The sequence below is a fragment of the Adiantum capillus-veneris genome, chromosome 22 (genome assembly GCF_014529385.1).
Source record: "Adiantum capillus-veneris isolate H3 chromosome 22, ASM1452938v2, whole genome shotgun sequence".
NCBI lineage: Eukaryota > Viridiplantae > Streptophyta > Polypodiopsida > Polypodiales > Pteridaceae > Adiantum > Adiantum capillus-veneris.
The window spans coordinates 65,956,535-65,974,262 of NC_140952.1; the positions used below are offsets into that span (position 1 = coordinate 65,956,535).

At 44.0% G+C, this 17,728-nt stretch overlaps 2 pseudogenes; both read left to right on the forward strand.

Moving 5' to 3' along the window:
- LOC147429503 (uncharacterized) overlaps positions 1-17,728 on the forward strand; it is a 54,005-nt pseudogene that overhangs the window by 15,830 nt on the left and 20,447 nt on the right.
- Positions 11,807-13,042, forward strand: LOC147429504 (uncharacterized; annotated as a pseudogene).

The window sequence follows — 17,728 nt, forward strand, 5'->3', positions numbered from 1 at the left end:
AGCTGGTTTGTTTTTGGCAGCTTCTTGAGCTTGAGCTCAAGTCATCACGTTTAAAGGAATGGCGGATTCTACCTCGGATCCACTTGAAGAAGGCATCACGCCTACAACATTCATTGTTGCTTTCCCTTTGTAGTCTGGATTTTTTAAACAGTGTTGGCGTAGATAGTCTAGACCACAACGTTCACAGAATACAAATAATTTGATTTGTGGACCCTTGTTTGGACAACTTCATGCCCAATGATCACCTCCACACTCATATCATGGACCTTCTTTTTTTACAGCTGGTGATCCAGCCGATGGTTGTTCTTGCCTTGTGAGGATGTTCTTCGAAACATACTCCTAATGATTGGCTATGAACATGAGAGTATTCGCATCGGAGTACTAGTTTCTCACGGCTTGTGGAACATACGTTGCTTGAGCATAGTTGACTACTACTCTCCCATTGTTCAAAAGATGCGGTTGTTGCCCTAGCATTTGTTGTGGCTTCGGTTGAGTGCTACACCATGGAGTGGGATGATCCCTTCCACAAGTATTACATATCCTCAATTGAGGCTGTCGTACATCTAGGTTTTCTGGTAGCCTTGGTTTATTCTTCTAATCACCCCCTTGACCACTTGATCAATGATTGGTTCGCAAGGAGTTTGAACATTTTGTTTTGTGGTGTGTTCACTCTTTGGAGAAGAGGAACTACTAGTCGTGTTGTCTGTATCTTCAGTCACCTCTCCGTAGGCCTTGCAATTGTCAACTAGATATAGAGCTTCTCTAGTGACTTGGTTTAATGTTGTGCATCCTTTCAAAAGTAGGTCCTTTTTGAGAGTTTCATTTCTCAAGCCCTCTATGAAGAGAACTGATAATCTCTCATCTTGCGGCAACTCTTTCACAGGACATCTATCAATGTATTTTTTGAAGCGAAGCAAAGCTTCCTTCACTCTCTCGTTCACTTTTTGTTTGAAAGCGTAGATTTGGGACACTATGTTATGTTTGATTCCCCTTTTTGAAAACTCCTCTAAAAACTCTTGTATGAGTTTTGCTATGTTTGGGAAATCATCCCTATTCAATGGTTGGAACCAAGTCAAGGCTATTTCTTTCAATGTTAACCCAAATCCCTCATACTGAGTATGGAAATATCCACAATCTGTTCAGAACTCAACACTTGTTTAAGGAGTGAGACATGAGCATGTGGATCGTTTGACCCATCATATTTTGTCTTTACACATTGAGCCACTTGATATGGTCTTAATCGTTGTGGTCCAGTCACCAATCTAACCAGTTCATGGTCTCTTGGAAAAACGTCTCTCGTTGTCACTATAACCGGCCTATACAACGTAGAGGGCGGTACTATTTCAATTACCTGTTAACTTTACACAGAGCACTGAGAAGGGAAGAGAACGCAGTTGCGTCCAGCGACTAGATGTCACTGCGTACACGAGACCGACACCCTGTAGGCCCCAAAGACTGGCACCCCTTTCGGTATTTCTTTATTCAAATTAAGGTAGACGATCTGACCACTTAGCACAAGCTTTCACAAAGCTGTCCAAACCTGGCGAGGTTTGAAAACGAAGGTTTTCGACCGGATTTCGACAGCATAACGGTGCAAAAACCCCTGCAGGTCAAAAACACCTGTCTAGGACGGATTCCCTCGATATCTGGAAGCTTTCTGGTGAGCTGTCACAAAAATTCAGCGGTCTGTAATTCTCTGTTTTTCACTGCCGGGAGCCCAAAAGCCTGTACACGCATCCCAAGGCTCTCACGAGGCTCCCCCGATGTTCCCTTGGAGTTTAGGTGCGAAACCCTAAACCTGCAGAAAAACACAGCAGACTGTAATTCCCTGTTTCGGATCGTTTTTAGCGGAGCGAACACGCCTACGCGTGTCCCAAGGGCTCCCGCACGCAATGGGACAGTTCCCTTGTGAATTGGACGAGTTTTCACGCGAGAAAACTCTCCAAACTCGCAATCTTTCGTGATGGAACTGTGCGTACCTGTGGGGGACTACCAATTAGCTAATCCGGTTCCTGTTTAGAAGGCTCTTGCCTTGGCAAACGCGCATAAACCCCCAGAACTGTACATAGGTCAAATGAGAAGCCCACTAGTGGGGCATAACATACTGTACGAGGGGAGAAAGAGAGCAGTATGTAGCGTGCGCGGCATCACTCCCATCACCATACTGTGCATAGAGGGCAAGGTAAGCATTCCATAGCTTCTGTACCTGCTACAATCCACCTGAGGCTAAAAATGGCGCCCCCTTTGTTGATATGCAGCTCGTTTTTGCCTCCCAGAGTGGCAGAATCGCTCACAGGCTAACACGTCGCCCAGTTTCCGAGTTTGGGCTTTCCCTGCTAAAAATATCTCAAGTGGTGCGTCAGTTGACTTGGCAGCAGAGCAATAAAATGTTCCCCTTGTCATTCCAGAGCTAATGACGCGAACACATTTTCCGGTCAAAAATAGCAGTTCCCTAAATTTTAGGAGATGCTTCCATGGCGTCCCTATCGGTCTCTTGACCATCATTGAAGACTACCATTTGACCAACATCTACAATGTGGGTTAATTTACTAGCCCCTTTCAACTTATAAAGTTGCAGTGACTTGACGAGTGGCCTAAATTCCAGTTTGGCGCACACGAGCTTCCATACTCATCAGAATTCAGTGCTAAACTGGCCCGGGCAGTCCATGTCTGACCGACCTAGATCCCCGATGTGAGAAACCCATTTGGCTGCAGCCGTTTCACACTGGCCATGCAATGTCCACTTGCACCTTTTCAAGGGTTCCGGAACAAACAAGTAAAAATAAAATAAGTATATCTAATACTTATTTACGGAAGGCAACAGGAAAAATACACCTTCTGGTGACACACCCCACCCTTGAAATACTGCAAGCGACCTCGCTTGCATGCCCATAATACATGCAGATATCTCCTGATATCACATATTCTCTATGATGGGAATCCAAGATATACATGGTTCCGGAAATGTTGCGTTGGACGATTAAACAATCCCACCAACCTAGCTATGACACATATACCAAGCATAGAAGTCTTCTAGTGTACTCCTGAGCACAAACTTCTGTAGCTAAATTCTGTATGGAAAGAGTAGATACAATTGCTTAACTACTCTCTTGAGCATCATGAACCATGCTCTTGCCTTGCTCCAAAAAGGCTGCATCAAGTCACTGTGGGTTCCATTTGAAAGGCTTCAAGATACAATTGCAATAGGTGAGGTGAATCAAGCAATTCAGACTCTTCCATCCATTTGGCATCTAATGATGGATAGTTCTTGAACTTCACCAAATAGCTTCTTGCAACCTTTCCTCTAACCTTTCTTTCTTTATGTGCCAATATCTGTTCAGGAACAAGGATTTCATCCAATTCTTCCACTTCAGGTTGTTCCTCATCAAGCATATTCTCTGGCACATCACCAACAAAGGGCCTTAGAAGGCTGACATGAAAAGCATTATGTATTTTCCAGCCTTCTAGTAGCTTTAACCTGTAAGCTACATCGCTGATCTTTTCTGAAATCTGAAAAGGACCATAATATCGCATACTGAGCTTAGGAAACAAGCGTTCCTTGCCTTTCCTTTTCCTTAACCTGGCCTTTTCAAAGCGCAAAAGTACCCAATCACCAAGTGAAAATACAAGTTCACGACGGTGACGATCGGCAGCTTTCTTTTGCTTAGCCTGAGTCTTCTCAAGAGCAATCTTTATCTTCCTGTATGTTTCATCCATATCTTGCACATACTTGTCTGCCTCAAATATCTTTTCCTTAGTCTGCAAAATGGGTGGGACTTTATTTCCTCCTTCCACTATCTCAAATGGTGCCTTACCTGTTGACGTATGCACAGTGTTATTGTAAGCATATTCAACCAATGGGAGATGGTGTTCCCAAGTTGCCTTGTGCTCTGAGACATAACATTTGAGCAGGTCCAAGACAGTAGAATTTGCCTCTTCTGACTGTCCATCAGTTTGCGGATGAAAGGAAGAAGAGAACTTTAGCGTAGTGCCCATGTTCTCAAACAATGCCTTCCAGAAAAGACTCGTCATACGTGGATCCCTGTCATTGACAATTGACTGAGGCATCCCATGATATTTAAAGATATTGCTCATGAATATCTTGACCATGTGTTCTGGCTTTATCTTCTTCCTAACAGGAATGAAATGGGCCTGCTTACTGAACCTACAAATGATAGTCCAAATCCCATCATTTCCTGTTTGCGTCCTTGGAAGATCAAAGATAAAGTCCATTGCTATACTTTCCCATGGCCTATCAAGGATCGGCAATGGTTGCAACAATCCCGGTTGCTTTTGTCTGTCAAATTTGACTTTTTGGCATACTAAGCATGATCTTACAAATGTGTGAACATCTTGACGCAAATCTGGCCAATAGAAGAATGCCTCAACCCCTTTCATTGTCGCATCAATTCCACGATGCCCAGCATAAGGTGGAGCATGACTTTCCATCAAAATTTTTGGCTGTAACTGTTTAGTAACGCATAAATTTCCATGCATCATGAGAAAGTCATTCTTAAGCATATAGTGCTCATGATGTTGCCCATCAACAAGCTGGTCATAGATCCTTGCAAAATCTGAATCTTCAACATATTGTGTCTTCATTTTGTCTAGTTCACAATGGTACGGAATTGACACTGTTGAAATTTGGGGCTTTCGTGACAACGCATCAGCCACCACGTTCTTTTTCCCTTGCACATGCACAATCTGAAAATGGAACATTGACAAGATGTTTGCCCATCGCATGTGCTTCTCAGACAACTTCATCTGTGTAAGAAAATATCGCAAGGTTTGATGATCCGTTTGGACAACAAAATCAGCCCCTAGCAAATAGTGTTTCCAACTACTGAGAGCATGAATTACTGCCAGCAATTCTTTCTCATAGACTTGCAAGTTCCTTTCAGTCTTCAAAAGAATTCTGCTCTCATATGCGACTACTTGGCCATTCTGCATTAGAACTGCACCAAGACTATGCCCACACGCATCACATTGAACCACAAAAGGTTTAGAAAGATCTGGAAAAATAATTACCGGATCTGAAGTCAGCTTCTCTTTCAAGTGTTTGAACGCTAAAATTTCCTTGGCTGTCCACTTGAAAGTAACTCCTTTTCCTTGCAATGCATGGAGTGGAGAAGCAATTTTAGCAAAATTTCGGATGAACCTCCTGTAATAGGAACATAAGCCTAGAAAGCTTCGAATGTCATGTACGGACTTCAAGTCTGGCCATGACCTAATTGCTTCCACTTTAGCGGGATCCATGCGTACCCCATCCTTTGAAACAATGTGCCCAAGGAAGTGAATTTCTTGCAAAAAGAACTCACTTTTCTTCGCATTGATGAGTAGCCTATTCTTGCGTAGCTCATTGAAAACTGCTGTCAAGTGATCCCTATGCTCCTCTTCAGACTTTGAGTAGACAATCATGTCATCAAAGAAGGTACCCACGAAGTTTCTATGTAGTCTAAAAATTATGTCCATCATTCTATTAAATGTGGCAGGAGCATTTGTGAGACCAAATGGCATGACTAGAAACTCATAGAGACCAAATGTTGTCCTGAACGCAGTCTTATGGACATCTTCTGGTCTAATGCGTATCTGATGATACCCTCTCTTTAGGTCTATTGTTGTAAACAATGACGCTCCCTCAAGCCGATCAAGAATGTCATCTATCCTTGGTATGGGGAACCTGTTCTTGATAGTATTCTTATTCAAGGAGAGATAGTCAATGCACATGCGCTATGAACCATCCTTCTTCTGCACTAAGAGTACAGGCGAACAAAAAGGGGATGAACTGGGCTGAATCAGCCCCTTCTCTAAAAGCTCGTTGACCTGACCCATAATCTCTTTCTACTGGGCTGCACTAACCCTGTATGGTGGTCTATTCGGTGGACTAGAACCTGGAACAAGATCTATAGAATGATCCTTAGGTCTCTCAGGAGGTAACTCCCCTGGCAAAGAGTCCAAAAAACAATCACTGAAACCACTCAAAAAAGTTGACCTGGCTTTATCTAAGGTAGACAAATTAGATACAACTTGAGGTACTTCTTTTGCAAAGATCAAGTACGCAGAAAGATGATTCTTTATTACAGATGAAATAGCAGAAGCAGAAACAACTGGAACAGACTCGCCTTTAAGCTTTACATCAAGGACATGAGTCTTTCCTCTATGTACAAGGGTAATATTTTTGTTGTAAGTATCCACCATAGCATGCAACCTATAACACCATGGGATACCCAATAACACATCACAGCCCTCAAGCGGCATAATATGAAATTCTTCCGCATCCACATAGCTCTGAATGTGCAGACGAAGCTTTCCCAGAATGGGAGTAACAGGCTCTGAATGTCCTAGGCATGCCAAACCTGCTTCGCCTGTCATACCCATCTCCTCTACACGAATGCCCAACTTTGATGCCAATTCTGGTGATATGAAATTTGCACGAGCTCCTGGATCAAAGAAAACCAGCACTGTCTGGTCTCTAACTTTGCCCCAAGCTCTGCACAGCTCCGTGGCATCTGTGTTTGGTTGATCTCCAACCAAATCTGGAACAAGTCCTGCACTCGGCTTTGGCTTCTTCCCTTTATGGTCTGACTTGTCATCCTTATCCTGTGACTTCTTCTGTGGGCACTCATTTGCAAAGTGTCCTTCCTGTTCACAAATGTAGCATTTCTTGGCCTCCCTAAGAGCTTTCCGTTCTTCAAAAGTTTTGCCAGAAAAATGCCTCTTTTGTCCTTGTCCTCGTCCCGAAGAAGACTTAGACTGCTTCTTGGACGTATCACCTTCTTTAGTGGAGGGCTTCTTTGTGGGAGGCTCAGAAGGCTTTGCTGCAACATTGCCCTTGGCTGAAAACTGTTTACCCTGGGATCCTTTCTTGTGGCTATTAAATCCATCGAAATCTCCCTTCGACAGATTGCTGGCCACTCTTGCATTCTCTATCAACTGAAACATATTCATGATAGTAGTCTTTGTGCAGTAGTCCCTGATTTTCTTGGGCAATCTGCAACAGTACTTCTCAATCTGTTCTGACAATGGCACAAACCTGTAAGAGGTGACTGGCAACAGTGCGGCCCAAAACCATTTATTGTACTCTTCCAGATCTGCACACAGTTTAGCATTCAACTCGTGCCATTCCATCATCACATCCACTTCAAAAGTATTTGTCAACAATGCAAGCGCAAAAAGTTGTTTGAATTGGACCCACGTTGTTGGGCTTGACCCTGGTTAAACAATGCGGTCCACCATTGGAGCGCATTACCTTTCAAGAAAGTGGCAGCCTTGCATATCTTTGAAGATTCCGTGAAGTTTCCTCCAGCATAAGCTGCATCGAACTGCTGTATGAAGGTCAAAGCCGTCAATTGGTCCTCAGTTCCTCTGAAAGTTTCAAACTTCACTCCCTGCCCACCTTCCTTGTAATCCTTAAGCTGACTCAAAGGAGCCACATTATCATAAACAGGTGCCTATAACAGTGGTGCTCCATGAGTGTTCATTCCAGCACTCGCATCAACTGTTTTCCCTGTCATATCTGCATTTTGTACGTATGGATGCGAAAAACCAGCCATACCAAATTGTGTTCCAGGCACTCGAAACTGACCATAGGCACCCTGAAAACTTGGTTGGACACCCATGTTCGCATACAGAGGGTTACCCATGCCTGTTTGCATTGTCCCGAACACATTCCCTGGCATATAACCTGTGGAAGGTCCAGCCATATCTTGAAACACTGAACCACCTCCAAAATAACCAGGATAAGTATTAGGTAATGGAAGGGTCTGACACATAGCCTGTTCATTTCTCCCTTGACCATTCACAAACGGTTCCTGTCCAGCTAAAGCAAGTTGCTTTGGATCATTGGACACCGCTAGTTGCTCAACCACATGGGCTTTTCCTCGAGCATCATGAGTCCTCTGCGCATTGGAAATCTCCTTTTCTTGCAACGGCTCAGTCATGCCCCATGTAGGAGGCTGAAAACCCTGTGTCGGAGCTTGTAAGAATTCCTGCATCCTTGGGTTGTTAGCCAATTGCTGAAACATGTCCATGCAGCAACGCAGTTGAGTTCTTAACAACCTGTCCTCTTCTTGAAGAGTTGAAGGAATTTTCTCTGTGCCATGTGAGGAAGATCCCTCTTCAGGTACTTGGTCTCTCTTCTCTGCCATATCGACAAGCTCTGTGTTGCTTTCACCCACAACAATCCACGCTGCACTTTTTGAAGAAAAAGTGACTATCCCATCGATGGAACCATATAACCGGCCTATACAACGTAGAGGGCGGTACTATTTCAATTACCTATTAACTTTACATAGAGCACTGAGAAGGGACGAGAACACAGTTGCGTCAAGCGACTAGAATGTCACTGCGCACACGAGACCGACACCCTGTAGGCCCCAAAGACTGGCGCCCCTTTCGGTATTTCTTTATTCAAATTAAGGTAGACGATCTGACCACTTAGCACAAGCTTTCACAAAGCTGTCCAAACTTGGCGAGGGCTGAAAACGCAGGTTTTCGACCGGATTTCGACAGCATAACGGCGCAAAAAACCCTATAGGTCAAAAACACCTGTCTAGGACAGATTCCCTCGATATCTGGAAGCTTTCTGGTGAGCTGTCACAAAAATTCAGCGGGCTGTAATTCTCTGTTTTTCACTGCCGGGAGCCCAAAAGCCTGTACACGCATCCCAAGGCTCTCACGAGGCTCCCCCGATGTTCCCTTGCAGTTTAGGTGCGAAACCCTAAACCTGCAGAAAAACACAGCAGGCTGTAATTCCCTGTTTCGGATCGTTTTTAGCGGAGCGAACACGCCTACGCGTGTCCCAAGGGCTCCCGCACGCAATGGGACAGTTCCCTTGTGAATTGGACGAGTTTTCACGCGAGAAAACTCTCCAAACTCGCAATCTTTCGTGATGGAACTGTGCGTACCTGTGGGGGACTACCAATTAGCTAATCCGGTTCCTGTTCAGAAGGCTCTTGCCTTGGCAAACGCGCATAAACCCCCAGAACTGTACATAGGTCAAATGAGAAGCCCACTAGTGGGGCATAACATACTGTACGTAGGGGAGAAAGAGAGCAGTATGTAGCGTGCGCGGCATCACTCCCATCACCATACTGTGCATAGAGGGCAAGGTAAGCATTCCATAGCTTCTGTACCTGCTACAATCCACCTGAGGCTGAAAATGGCGCCCCCTTTGTTGATATGCAGCTCGTTTTTTCCTCTCAGAGTGGCAGAATCGCTCAAAGGTTGACACGTCGCCCAGTTTCTGAGTTTGGGCTTTCCCTGCTAAAAATATCTCAAGTGGTGCGTCAATTGACTTCGCAACAGAGCAATAAAATGTTCCCCTTGTCATTCCAGAGCTAATGACGCGAACACATTTTCCGGTCAAAAATAGCAGTTCCCTAAATTTTAGGAGATGCTTCCATGGCGTCCCTATCTGTCTCCTGACCATCATTGAAGACTACCATTTGACCAACATCTACAATGTGGGTTAATTTACTGGCCCCTTTCAACTTATAAAGTTGCAGTGACTTGACGAGTGGCCCAAATTCCAGTTTGGCGCACACGAGCTTCCATACTCATCAGAATTCAGTGCTAAACTGACCCGGGCAGTCCCTGTCTGACCGACCTAGATCCCCGATGTGAGAAACCCATTTGGCTGCAGCCGTTTCACACTGGCCATGCAATGTCCACTTGCACCTTTTCAAGGGTTCCGGAACAAACAAGTAAAAATAAAATAAATATATCTAATACTTATTTATGGAAGGCAACAGGAAAAATACACCTCCTGGTGACAGTCACCTCTTGTCTTGGAGAGAATCCCGGTGGAATCCTCTCTGATATGTACTCTGGTATCGTGTTTGGTTGAAAGTAAGTAGAGATTGGAGTACCCTTGTACGTGTATCTCTCTAGGTCAATTGGATCAACAAGTTTGTACTCACGTCCATACTTATCTACCATCAAAACTTGCACTCCGTGGGCATCTGTATATGTAAAAGCATAGAGGTTCTTATGGGTGGTCAAGTCTCTAGCATAGGGCTCTACACACTTGTAGAAGTGTCACGTGACACATCCCAACCCTATGTGTCCGTGGACAAACTACACCACAGCCGGGTTCAGCCAGTTCAGTCAAGTCTAGATTAGCAGTGATCTGGCACTTTTGTGAGTCTATTCGTAGACCGTGCATGCCCAGTCACTTAGCAAAGATGCATATCCTCCTGTTGCACACAACATGATCATCGGAATTCCCATCAGAATCCATTAGCATCAGTTAGGGGAATTTTCCAGTGCATTTAGCCTATTTTTCTATTTTTGGTTATTTTCACTTATTATTTTCAAGTGACTTTCCAACAAAAGTAGGTAGGGCAATTTTGCTAAGTTAATATATAAGAAAACCCAAGTTAGCACTTTCTCGTAGAAGAGGCAGCAGGAGCTTCCCGCTCAACAGGCAACTTCTCAGCAGTACCTCCCCCCCCTCATGAACCTCTAGCGTTTTGCATCTTCCCCTCATCCCTGGCGTTTTCCTTCAACAGCAGGCCTTCGCCATCGATCATCAGTACTCTAGCGTTTGCAGATCTTTGCCATCACCAGCAAGCTTCCCAGCCTAGCGTTTTCCTCATGATGACTATCAACGTTTTCAGCCATCACTAACGCCAGCCTCATCAAGCACTCTAGCGTTTTGCATTGGCAGAGTCAGATCAGCCTCACATGCATTAGATACATCAACGCTTTGGGATTGCAGATACAAATCAGCCTAGTGTTTTTGGCTAGCAGCAGGACCCCTTCAGCGTTTTTGGTTTCAGCCCCTTGCCGCAACCGATACACGCAGTTTTCATCCTAGACACAGAAGCAGATCAGCCCCCAAGTTGGTTACAGATGTTCCCCCATTTTCAGCCATAAAAACACAGCCAAAACAGTCATTTTCAGCCACCACCGAAACAATCCGTAAATTCAGCGATTAGAAGATCTCAGATTTCAGCCAATCAAGTCGCCGTCGTCATCACCGTCGTCGTCATCGGCATAGTCCCATTGCATCAGTCCATTGCATTCGCATTGTACACCTTTGTGCAATCAAAGTAGACCACTCTCGCCGATGAGAGTGGTGCCTTCGGAGGAGTGTTTTACAACCTCTCGGGTGTCGTATCTCTTCTCTCTCCTTCTCTCAGTCTCATTCACTTGCACGCACAATATCCACTGACTTTGTTCGTGATCACAGCACTCTCCATAAGACGAAAATCTCTCTCTTTCCTTAAGAACTAAAAGGAACCTTGAACAATAAAGATCACTAATCTTGAGAAAATACAAAATTCATTCCGCTACACGTTACATTGGTATTAGAGCTTTGGAAGTGTTCTGCATTACTCAAGGAAAGAACCACAAGAATTTGTTTGCTTGTTGCGGTCGCACGAACCCAAGTTTACTTGGGCGTGGCGATTCCTAATCGTGTTTTGTTGAAGAGTGACAAGAATCCCAAGAAAGAAGGGCTTGTCCTCCCCTTGTGTCTCTTTTCACTCATTGAGAGCGGACCGTGCACTTAGCGGCCGGCCAATCGACGTGAGGTGGGAAAAAGCAACCTTCGTGTGAGCGCAAGGCCACCAAGGGGTGCACCCGCAGAAAGGAGTAGAACTCGGGTGAAGAGAAGATCCTTCTCCAACGCGATTTTCAGGCGAAAGAACACCTCAAGAACTTCAAGAACCCAAGTTCCTTGTGAACTTAAGAACCCAAGACCCGCAAGAACCCAAGTTCCTCGTGAACTTAAGAACCCAAGACCCGCAAGAACCCAAGTTTCTCGTGAACTTAAGAACCCACAAGAACCCCCGATTGCAGAATGGTCATCACTCGAAGCGGATTGGATACTTCGCTTGGAGGTGATGAGCATGAGAGAGGCGAAGAAGAATTTTCCTCACCAGAAGGTTTTTCCGACCCTTCCCCATCTACGACAAAGATTGCACGAACTCCTATGGAGGAGTTAGACCAAGAAAGAGAAGCACAAAGAAAGGATTATGAAGAACGAAGGGCAGCCATAGATCGTGAATACAAAGAAGGAATGGCAGGCATAGCGCGTGAGAGCGAGCAAGCACGCTTGGAAGCCAAAGCAAGGGAAGCAGAATTTGATCGAGAGAACAAAGAAATGCAAGCCAAGTTTCATCGCGAGAACAAAGCAATAAGGCAAGAGATATTGCGACTCTTTTCTTGAATACAGACACAGATGCAACAGGATCGGGAAAAGGAGACTCTCTCGGTCTCTTCTTCTCCAAAGCATGATACACAGGATCGGGAAAAGGAGACTCTCTCAGTCTCTTCTTCTCGAAAGCATGATACACAGGATTTGCATGATTGTGTGAAGCATGATGATGATTTGATTGACCATGACTTGCATGATGAATTGAATGATATTGCTAAGCATGATGATTTGAAGGACAATGATAAGCATGATGATTTGGATGCCAATGATTTGCATAATGATTTGGATGACAATGACAAGCATGATGATTTGCATGATCAAGATGTGATTTCTCACAAGCATGATGAGTTGCATGAAGAAGATGTGATTGTTCGCAAGAATGATGTGTTAGTTGATGCTTTTTCTAGTGAAGATAACCTCATTGTAGATTCGATCAATCCCCAAGAATCGATCTTGGCTTTTGAGTCGAGGTCCACAGATGCCCCACAAGAAGATTCGATAGATCCTGAAGAAGCGATCTTGGCTCTCGAGCCTTGGTCCAAAGAACCATCACAGGAAGTATTATGTGTTCGCATGATTGATATGCACGCATTGTTCGAGTGTTCCATTCGTGAAGGTTTCGTGTATTTTAGTCAGCACCGTTATGCGATCCCTTTTACTAGACATGACATATTGTATGTTGAGCACGTTTCTCTCATGGATGAGCACGAATGTATGTGGATTGTGCATGGAAAGCTGAAAAGTTTGTATGTCAGGAAGTCACATTCCATGTTTCTTCCTTGGCATGACACAATTTCCGAAAGAGTACATGATTGTATGAGCACCAAGCATAGGCATTTCCATTGTGATTTGCCACAGTTGATTGATTCGATCAAATAGAAAAGATTCGACCTCATTGTTTGCATGTGTTTGATGAACGGGTTGTCACTCCGTCTCTATGTTCATCTACATTGCATACACAGTCTTTAGCAGAGACAAGAATATTTTTCTTCACTTTACATGTAATGGGTATGTTCATGGTTTTGTGTTGGAGATGGTTTCAGGAATTTTCAGCCATGGAGATTCTTGAAGACGAAAGAAGCAGGACTCTAGACGAATTTGAAGCAAGAAAGGAGATTCAGAAGACTTTGAGTCGCTTTCGGCGCGGCCCAAAGAAGCAAGCGTTGCAGACCTTTATGAAGTTCAAGTACCGCACGACCCACACAGAAGAGTGGGCCGGCGAAGAGTCCCTTCCAGGATTCCGGATGTTGTTGGGGATCTCCCTCGACGCCATAAAGTTCGGTACCAATACCTCACTTTGAAAAGGAGGGGATGTCACGTGACACATCCCAACCCTATGTGTCCGTGGACAAGCTACACCACAGCAGGGTTCAGTCAGTGCAGTCAAGTCTAGACTAGCAGTGATCTAGCACTTTTGTGAGTCTATTCGTAGATCACGCATGCCCAGTCACATAGCATAGATGCATATCCTTCGGTTGCACACATCATGATCATCAGAATTCCCATCAGAATCCATTAGCATCAGTTAGGGGAATTTTTCAGTGCATTTAGCCTATTTTTCTTTTTTTGGTTATTTTCACTTATTATTTTTAAGTGAGTTTCCAACAAAAGTAGGTAGGGCAATTTTGCTAAGTTAATATATAAGCAAACCCAAGTTAGCACTTTCTGGCAGAAGAGCCAGCAGGAGCTTCCCACTCAACAGGCAATTTCTCAGCAGTACCTCCCTCCCCTCATGAACTTCTAGTGTTTTTCATCTTCCCCTCATCCTTGGTGTTTTTCCTTCAACAGCAGGCCTTCGCCATCGATCATCAGCACTCTAGCGTTTGCAGATCTCTGCCATCGCCAGCAAGCTTCTCAGTCTAGCGTTTTCCACATGATGACCATCAGCGTTTTTAGCCATCACTAACGCCAGCCTCATCAAGCACTTCAGCGTTTTGCATTGGTAGAGTCAGATCAGCCTCGCATGCATCAGATCCATCAGCGCTTTGGGATTGTAGATACAAATCAGCCTAGTGTTTTTGGCTAGCAGCAAGACCCCTTCAGCGTTTTTGGTTTCAGCCTCTTGCCGCAGCCGATACACGCAGTTTTCATCCTAGACACAGAAGCAGATCAGCCCCCAAGTTGGTTGCAGATGTTCCCCTATTTTCAGCCATAAAAACGCAGCCAAAACAGTCATTTTCAGCCACCGAAACAGTCCCGAAATTTAGCGATTAAAAGATCTCACATTTCAGCCATCAAGTCGCCGTCGTCATCACCGTCGTCGTCATCGGCATAGTCCCATTGCATCAGTCCATTGCATTAACATTGTACACCTTTGTGCAATCAAAGTTGACCACTCTCGCCGACGAGAGTGGGGCCTTCGAAGGAGGGTTTTACAACCTCTCGGGTGTCGTATCTCTACTCTCTCCTTCTCTCAGTCTCATTCACTTGCACGCATAATATCCACTCACTTTGTTCGCGATCACAACACTCTCCATAAGACGGAAATCTCTCTCTTTACCTAAGAACTAAAAGGAACCTTGAGCAATAAAGATCACTAATCTTGAAAAAATACAATATTCATTTTGCTGCACCTTACAAGAAGATGTATAGATCCTCGTTTGTGAATCTATATAAGCCCTCATGAGTGTAATCTGTAAGCACTCTAATGGATTCATTGGCTTTGATGAATCTCACGTTTGGTTTGTTGATGAGAGGATGCTTCTCCTCTATGTATTCTCTGAATCCCCCAGTTGTTGGCATAACATCATTTTTCATTTCTCTAAGTGGAGCAGAGAACCCTGGTGGTGGATGATTTGTCATGGTCAAGACTCTCTCAAAACTCTCAAGGCAGGCCTTGACAAGCCCACTTTGGCTAAGTGCAAATTAGCACTTGCTTCCTCTGATTAAGTCTCTCAAAAGTCAAAAATTTGTGACTTTTTGGTCTCTGTAAACTAGTTTTGGGTACCCTGAAGTTTGGATTTAGGAAACCTAGAAAAATGCAGCTCTAAAACCAAAACCTAGGTGTGTGCTATTGTCCGCAAGATTTCTTCCTAACTATACTTGGCTCAATTTGGAGTTGTCTATCAAAAGTTAGAGCACTTTTGGTGAACTGCGTTTGAAACAACACTCAAAACAATCTCGGGACCAGAAAACAGAAACTTTGGCTTGTTTCTAGGTCTCTAGAAGGTATTTTTAGCTCAAACTTGAGATTTGGGATATAAAGTATGTATACAAGATCACCAAGTCAGATACCCCCACTATGCTGAGAGGTACATGGATCGCGATCCATGTTCCTATTATTTTTTTTTCACATTTTTTTAAATTTTTATTGTGTGTATACAAGGTCATATGCAAGCTATATACCAATTTTCAGCAAATTCTGAGGTTGAGGTACATGGATCGCGATCCATGTTCAACCACATCTAGACTTGTTCTCTTAGGAGTTTGTTCCTGACTATGTCCACAAGCTAAATCTCAAATATTTTTGGATTTGGACTTGGTTTGATAGGTCAAATGTCCAATACTAGGTCTGCACAGTGGTTTTCAGTCTGTCACCTATTTTTCTCTCTTTTGACCCAAATTTTCTCATTTTTTTCTAAAACTGCAATCGGGGATATGTTTCCTTGTGTAAGCACTACTGATATGGAAAGTTTCAGGTCAAGCTGTCACTATGGATACATGGATCGCGATCCATGTTTGGAGCCCAAATTAACTTTTCTTGGTACCATCAGATTCAGCATGATTAGGAGGTCCTATGGTATCAGAATTTTTGAAAATGGACCTCTGGATTGAAAGTTAGGTCAGTTCTGGCACTTGCACAGAGTACTTGGCAGTTCAAGACTTTTGACTTGGTTTTTGGTATCCAAATTCACTTTTGAAATGACCACTGGACTCCTGGTGATGTCCTCTAGCTATGGTGAAAATATGATATCAGTGTGTGACAAAGGAACATGGATCGCGATCCATGTACCTATGTGTCAGAAGGTACTGAAACTTGGCACACAGCTTGTCCTTGGTCTCCTGATCCCTGCTATATGGTTTTTGTGTGATTTGGACTTGTTTAGGCCAGGCAAAAGTCAATTCACGGGTCTGTTTTAGGGTCTTCCTCTTTGAACAGTTTTTGGCCCTTTTCACTCATTTTTTGGCAAAATTTCTTTGGGGACTTTTGTTCACAATGGTCTCTGCTACAGGCTTGAAAAGTATTTTTCCAAAAATTTCTCATAGGTACATGGATCGCAATCCATGTTCCTCCGCTTTTGGATCTGAAATTTTGGTGTGCTAATAGCTTGTGATGTTTGTAGATTGCTCACAAATTTTTTTTGGAATTTGGATCAGTTTTGCCCTATCAAATCTGACTTTTACAGTCTGTTGTGATAGTTTAGAGAATGTTAAATTTTTTGCTCTTTTAACCACTTTTTGCAACTTTTTTGCATATGGTTCTTTTGGGAAAGTTGTTCCAAATGGTACCTGGATCGCGATCCATGTTTGACCACATTTTGACATGAAACTTGGTCAGCTTGTAGTGCATGTTATACACCATAGTGCCAGAAATGTCGTCCTATGGTCTAAGAACACTCTCCTATGGTCAAAACGACCAAAAACAACGATTTAAGCACTCAAATATGTAATTATAGCTCACAGACACGCAGTCGCGAACCACAACAAAACTGGCAATGCTTACACTTGAATGAAAGAGCAAAGAAAGAGGAACACAATGCAAGTTTCGGAATCGAAAATGGATTACCAAATCATTAGCTGCGAGGATTACAAGTTCAGAGGAGCTCGTAGCTTGAGTGTACATTTTTTGAGCTCCCCTCTTCTTCTAAAGATAAGCCTCCTTTCACATTACAATTATTGACCTTTATACCTAGGGCTTTCTCAATGGCCAGTGGCTGATTCACATGTACCTTTACAATTGTCATTGACAGAATTGCTACTCAGGGAATTGACTACTACTCTGGAATCAGGATTTAGACAGAGTATTACTACACTAGCTCGGCAAAATAATAAACTATAAATGTGGTGTCCGGCCAGGTGGACGTCCGTTTGATCTGTCCTCAAACACACACACACACGGAGAGAGAGAGAGAGAGAGAGAGAGAGAGAGAGAGAGAGAGAACCTTATTGTTCGGGGTCTTTTTCCCGGCCAAGAACCTTGGAAAATGCTTCTTCAGGCCGCTCTTTCTACAGCGACTCCACGCCTCGGCACTAGAGATGGCCATACTTGGCAAACAGGGTATCGTTTTCTCTTTACGGATGATCCATTGTGCACCAGCACTCTCTCACCCTTCATCCGATCGCTCCTTCAGATTTGGGTATCCATGCGACGAGCTATCATACGCTCACCTCCCTCATGCCGTGAGGAGATTGATCGCCAGCCTCTCATTTGGAATGATGCAGTTCTTAATTCTTCGGTTAATCCACCCCGTCAGCTTGGAGAGAGGACTCACATTGATTGGGCTGCTTGGGACACTAGCCCTGCTGCCTCTATGTGGTTGTTTCATGAGACGTATGTTGGATGCAGATTTTGTGGCAGAACATTATGACATTGGTCGCGGGGTAACAGACAGACTGCTTGAGATT